We start from the raw sequence: 6,284 nt of genomic DNA, 5'->3' as shown, positions 1-6,284 counted from the left end.
GCGGCGGCGTCGTGAGTCGGGGTAGCGCGCGGGTGGATCTGGTGGCGAGGGAGAGAGGGTCGAAGGGGATCTTGTGAGGGAGAGGGAGGATAGCTAGGGGGAAGCTTACTAATGGCGCATCACCCCTCGGTGCGCCATTAGAATTTTTTTTATATAGCAATGGCGCACCCCGCAGTGGTGCGCCATTAGAATGTTTTTTATTACAGTTCGAGCACAGGTTATATTGCACCTAACCCAATCCACATCAGAACCCGCCCACTAGCCCGACTGGTCAGCACGCAGCACACACCAGGAGGTCTTGGGTTCGATTCCCAGGCTCCGCAATATCTTTTTTGCATTTTAAATGCTGTTTGATATTTATTTGTGTTTAAATATGTTCAAACTTGTTTAAATCATAACAGTAATTTTTTTTATAAAAACAGTAATAATTTTTTAAAAAATATGTTCAAATTTGTTACTTGAAAATATCATCGGCGGCGGCGGTGGAGCGGGGGAGGGTGCGGGGGGTGCCCATTGGCGGCGGTGGAGCGGGGGAGGGTGCGGGCGGCCGGGAGCTCGTCGGCGGCGGTGGAGGGGGATCGAGATCGAGTGTCCTCATGAATTCAAAAAGTGCCCGTGAAATTTAAAAATATTCATGATATCAAAAAGTGCCCATGAAATACAATCGAGAAATGAAGACTACGATTTAAATACAATCGATCTTAGCTAGCTATCTGTTCACAATCTTCTTGCCCTTCTTTTTCGCAAATGGAGTTCTTCTGTGGAACGGACGTCCTTTAGGTAGGGTGGTCCTCGTTCTTCTTGTGGTGTGTGCTGCTACTTCATCGTCGTCGTCATGTTCGATCTTCGGGTCGCCGTACTTGTCGAAGTCTTGCTCATTGGCTACTCCATCCATTCCGATGATCTTCCTTTTGCCTCTCCTCACGACAACACGACTGGGCTTTGACGGGTCGGTAATGAAGAAGCATTGGTCCACTTGGGAAGCCAGTACCCATGGCTCATTTTTCGCGGTGACGTTTGCGCCCGCGGTCTTGGATTTGGCTTCGGGTATAACCATGGTGGTGAAATACCGGTCTTCTTTTAGGACGCTCTTGGCCCATCTGACACGGAACATCGGGACCTTCTCTCCAGCGTAGCTCAGCTCCCAGATCTCCTCGATCCTTCCGTAGTATCTGTCCTTGTCGTTACCGGTGTAGGATTCCATCGTTACCCCGGAGTTCTGATAACCATCGCTCTTCATGTCCTTGTTCTCGGTGTAGAATGTGTAGCGGTTGATATCGTACCCCTCATAGGTCATCAGGTTGTGCTCGGTGCCCTGTGACAAGGCGAATATGAGTTGTTCTTCCGCGGAAGAATCCTCATGTAAAGGGTACGACAGAAGCTTCTGCTTGAACCAACGCGTGAAACATGAGTTGTGCTCTTTGATTATATCTCCGTCCGTCCTCTGTTGGCCTCGGTCATTGTACGTCTTCTCAATAAAGGTTTTGTGCTCTACCACCCAAGGATCGACCACGTCTATGTGTTGTAGCGCGACTAGGTTTGCTCTTTCAAAGTCGGCGAGTCGACCCTCGAAGTCGACATGCATTTCGCGGCGACCCTCATGGTGACCCCATCCAGCGAGCCTGCCGAGGTGCCTGTTGACGGGCAGACCAACGGGGTTCTCGATGCCTAGATAATTCGTGCAGTAGGAGATGCACTCTTCGGTCAGAAAGCCCCTGGCTATACTTCCCTCTGGACGTGACATGTTGCGAACGTATCCTTTGATGACACCATTCATCCTTTCGAACGGCATCATGCTGTGCAGGAACGTCGGCCCGAGTTGGATGATATCCTCCACGATATGGACCAGCAGATGCACCATAACGTCGAAGAATGCGGGCGGGAAGTACATCTCAAGCTCGCATAGTATCACCACGATCTCTTCCTGTAGCCTTCTGAGTTGCCTCACGCCAATCGACTTCCGAGAGATGACGTCGAAAAAGTTGCATAGGCCAAATAGCGTTTCACGGACGTGCGCGTCCATGATCCCACGGATTGCAACTGGAAGTATCTGCGTCATCAGCACGTGACAGTCGTGAGACTTCATCCCGCTGAACTTCTGCTTCGCTGGGTCTAGGTATCTGCTTATCTTCCCCGCGTAACCGTAAGGAAGTTTTACTCCTACGAGGCAGGTGAAAAACTGCTCGATCTCCTCCTGACTTAGAGTGAAGCACGCGGGAGGGTAGTCACTTCCGGTCTTCTTGGCCTTTTTGCCTTTGCGACGAGTTTCTGTGTCCTGCTTCGCCTCATCATCATCATCATCATTAGCGTGAAGCTCCTGCCTGATGCCCATTGATTTCAAGTCTGCCCTTGCTTTCGGCCCATCTTTGGTCCTCTCTGGCATGTTGAGCAGGGTACCAAGCAGACTCTCACACACGTTCTTCGTGATATGCATGGCATCAAGGCTGTGAGGCACACGGTGGATCTTCCAGTACGGCAAGTCCCAGAAAACAAACACCGTTTTCCATACCTTCAGCAGCGGCTCTGGCGCCTTTCGCTTCTTTCCCGGCTCTGGCGCCTTTTGCTTCTTTCCCGGCAGTGGGCAATCTTTCCAATTTTTCAACAGCTCGTCTATTTCCTCGCCGCTCCTCGTACGCGGGCGTTTTCGGGGTTCGGTTTCACCATCGAACAGATCCTTGCGTTTCCTCCATGGGTCATCGTCGCGAAGCCACCTTCGATGTCCCATGAACATGGTTTTCGAAGACCCGGAATCTCTATCTAGCTGGCGATACGTTGTGTCATCCATGCACCTTACGCATCCAGAAAATCCGTGGACTACCTGCCCCGCGAGATATCCGTAACCGAGATAGTCGTGCACCGTCGTGAGCAGTGCGGCTCTCATAGGGAAATATTCTTTCTCTGCGGCGTCCCACGTATTGGCTGGCGTTTTCCACAGCGTGTCTAGCTCCTCTTTCAGCAGCCCCAGATACAGATTGATGTCGTTCCCTGGTTGTTTCGGCCCTTCAATTAGCATACTCATGTGAATGTACTTCCTCTTCATGCACAACCAGGGGGAAGGTTGTACATCCACACAAACACAGGCCAGGTGCTATGTGTGCTTCTCTGGCTGCCAAACGGATTGACTCCATCGGTGCTCGCGCCCAGCACGATGTTCCTTGGATCCTTCCCAAATTCTGGGTATTCAAAGTTCAACGCTTGCCACTGGCTCGCATCCTTAGGGTGACTCAGCATCTTGTCTTTTTTATTTATCTCCGGATCATTTCCGTCATCTTCCCGCTTCTTCTCCTCCCTATCCGCGTGCCAACGCAGGAGCTTTGCTACCTTAGGGTCCATGAAATACCGCTACAGGTGAGGAGTGATCGGAAAGTACCACACCGATTTCCGAGGAGCTTTCTTCCTCTTCTTGTATCGAGTGACGCTGCACACCCGACATATGGTAGACTCCGCATGCTCGTCCCGGTAAATGATGAAATTGTTCATGCACACATGGTATTTCACGTGCGGTAAATCCAGAGGACACACGATTTTCTTCGCCTCCTCGAAACTGGTCGGGCACTTGTTCCCCTTGGGAAGACGTTCGTGCCAGAATGACATGTTCTCGTCGAAGCATGCGTCGGTCATTTTGTGTTTTACCTTCATCTCCAGAGCCATGAGCGTTACTTTCAGGCGGGTATCCTAGGGCCTGCATCCTTCATACAATGGAGTAACCGCATCTATCTCCAGTTGATCTAGCTTGGCTTTCTCTCGGGCGGCAGCTCTTGCGTTATCCGTCTGCTTGAGAAGCAGCTCTTGAATATGAGGGTCCTGCACCCAGCCTCCATCGTCGTCTGCTCCGGCATCTTCATCTTCATGATCATGCCCTTCGTCTTGATCTTCCTCATCATCATGTACGACATCTTCTACATGATGACTGTGTACAGCATCACCGTCGTGATCATGTCCTGGAGATTCTTCGTCTTCTCGCCCGCCCTCGCCGCGGTGGTACTTGTCTTGTTGCCCTTCCTCATTTCTTGCCCGGCCCCCATGGACGACTTCATAGTCATCTTCATCACCTTGCCACCGATAGCCATCCATGAAACCACGCAAGAGCAGGTGGTCCCGCACCTGCCCGGAATCCGGGTCCGCAATAAGGCTCTTCAGCTTGCATCTTCGACACGGACATCTTATCTCCGTCTCGTTCTTTTGAAGCATCTCGGCCTTCGCGGAGCTCAAAAACCTATTCACGATGCCTTCGGTCATCGTGCGGACCATGGTCGCCTGCGGGGTAGAGCAAAACGATATTTTAGAACCAAGAAAAAATTTGGCATGACCTTCCCTAAAAATAGGACCAAAAAGAATGCATAGTGCCAAAATTCTCGCCGAAACGGAAATGAATCAACATTCCGGCAAAATATTGGCAACTATCGCATTTCAAATACCGGTACCTGCAAACACAAACATATATGCAACACCACAAACACATGCAACACCACAAACATACATAGATCTAGCTAGGCCACAAAAAGTGCATGTGCACGTTGTTGGAGCGAGCTAGGGAGAAAAAAAGTAGATCTACATCATGAAGATAGCTTTCCCCTTACTTACCTATCAAAAAAAAGGTAATTTCACCACTTAATTTTGATGAATCTATGGTGGAAATGAGGTGAGGAGGAGGAGGCAGCCGAAAGCTTGGAGAAGGAGGTGGAGGGAATGAAGTGGGGAAAGTGAGTGGGTAGGTGTGGCTGTCCAAAATATCTTGTTGGGGTCCCAGGTTACTAATGGCGCACCACCTGCAAATGCGCCATTAGTAACCCTGTTACTAATGGCGCACCTGCAGGTGGTGCGCCATTAGTAGTTTTGCAGAAAAGTAAAAAAATATATATACTAATGGCGCACTGTGACACGGTGCGCCATTAGTAGTTTAAACTAGTAATGGCGCACTGTGACACGGTGCGCCATTAGTAGTTTTGCAAAAAAAAGAATAAAAAAAATTCAGTACTAGCGCACTCCTTATCTGGTGCGCCATTACTAGTTAGAACTAGTAATGGCGCACTTCGGTCGGATGCGCCATTAGTGTGTATGTAAAAATGAAAAAAAAATTATCACTAGTGGCGCACCTTTTGTCTGGTGCGCCATTAGTGTCTTCCACACTAATGGCGCATCACCAACTGGTGCGCCATTAGTATATAGTAGTGGCGCACTACTTCCCTGGTGCGACATTAGTGTCAATCCTATCTATAGCCCTTTTCCTAGTAGTGACATGATCATGTAACTATCCCTCAACATGCAACAAAGAGTCAATCCAAAGTCACTAATAGCAGAGAACAAACGAAGAGATTACTGTAGGGTACGAAACCACCTCAAAGTTATCCTTTCTGGTCGATCTATTCAAGAGTCTGTAATAAAATAACACGAAGATATTCTTTCCGTTCGATCTATCATAGAGTTCGTACTAGAATAACACCTTAAGACACAAATTAACCAAAACCCTAATGTCACCTAGATAATTCCATGTCACCTCAAGTATCTGTGGGCATGATTATATGATATGCATCACACAATCTCAGATTTATCTATTCAACCAACACGAAGTACTTCAAAGAGTGCCCCAAAGTTTCTACCGGAGAGTCAAGACGAAAACGTGTGCCAACCCCTATGCATAAGTTCACAAGGGCACTGAACCCGCAAGTTGATCACCAAAACATACATCAAGTAGATCACGTGATATCCCATTGTCACCACAGATAAGCACATGCAAGACATACATCAAGTGGTCTTGATACATCTCCAACATATCTATAATTTTTGATTGTTCCATGCTATTATATTACCCCTTTTGGATGTTTATGGGCTCTATTTTACACATTTATATCATTTTTGGGACTAACCTACTAACCGGAGGCCCGCCCGTATAGCTGTCTTTTTGCCTATTTCAGTATTTCGAAGAAAAGGAATATCAAACGGAGTCCAAATGGAATGAAACCTTTGGGAGCGTGATTTTTTGGAACGAACGTGATCCAGAGGACTTGGAGTGCAAGTCAAGAAGCAGCCGAGGCCTCCACGAGATAGGAGCCCCCCCCCCCGCCCTATAGGGCACGCCCCCCTATCTCGTGGGCCCCTCGGGCGTCCACCAACGTACTTCTTCCTCCTATATATACATACGTACCCCGAAAACATCTAGGGAGCCAACAAAACACAATTTCCACCGCCGTAACCTTCTGTATCCGCAAGATCCCATCTTGGAGCCTTCGTCAACGCTCTGCCGGAGGGGGAATCGACCACAAAGGGATTCTACATCAACACCA

The sequence above is a fragment of the Triticum aestivum genome, chromosome 1B (genome assembly GCF_018294505.1).
Source record: "Triticum aestivum cultivar Chinese Spring chromosome 1B, IWGSC CS RefSeq v2.1, whole genome shotgun sequence".
Taxonomy (NCBI): domain Eukaryota; kingdom Viridiplantae; phylum Streptophyta; class Magnoliopsida; order Poales; family Poaceae; genus Triticum; species Triticum aestivum.
The sequence above is the reverse complement of the archived record's forward strand: the minus strand, read 5'-3'. Positions refer to the sequence as shown.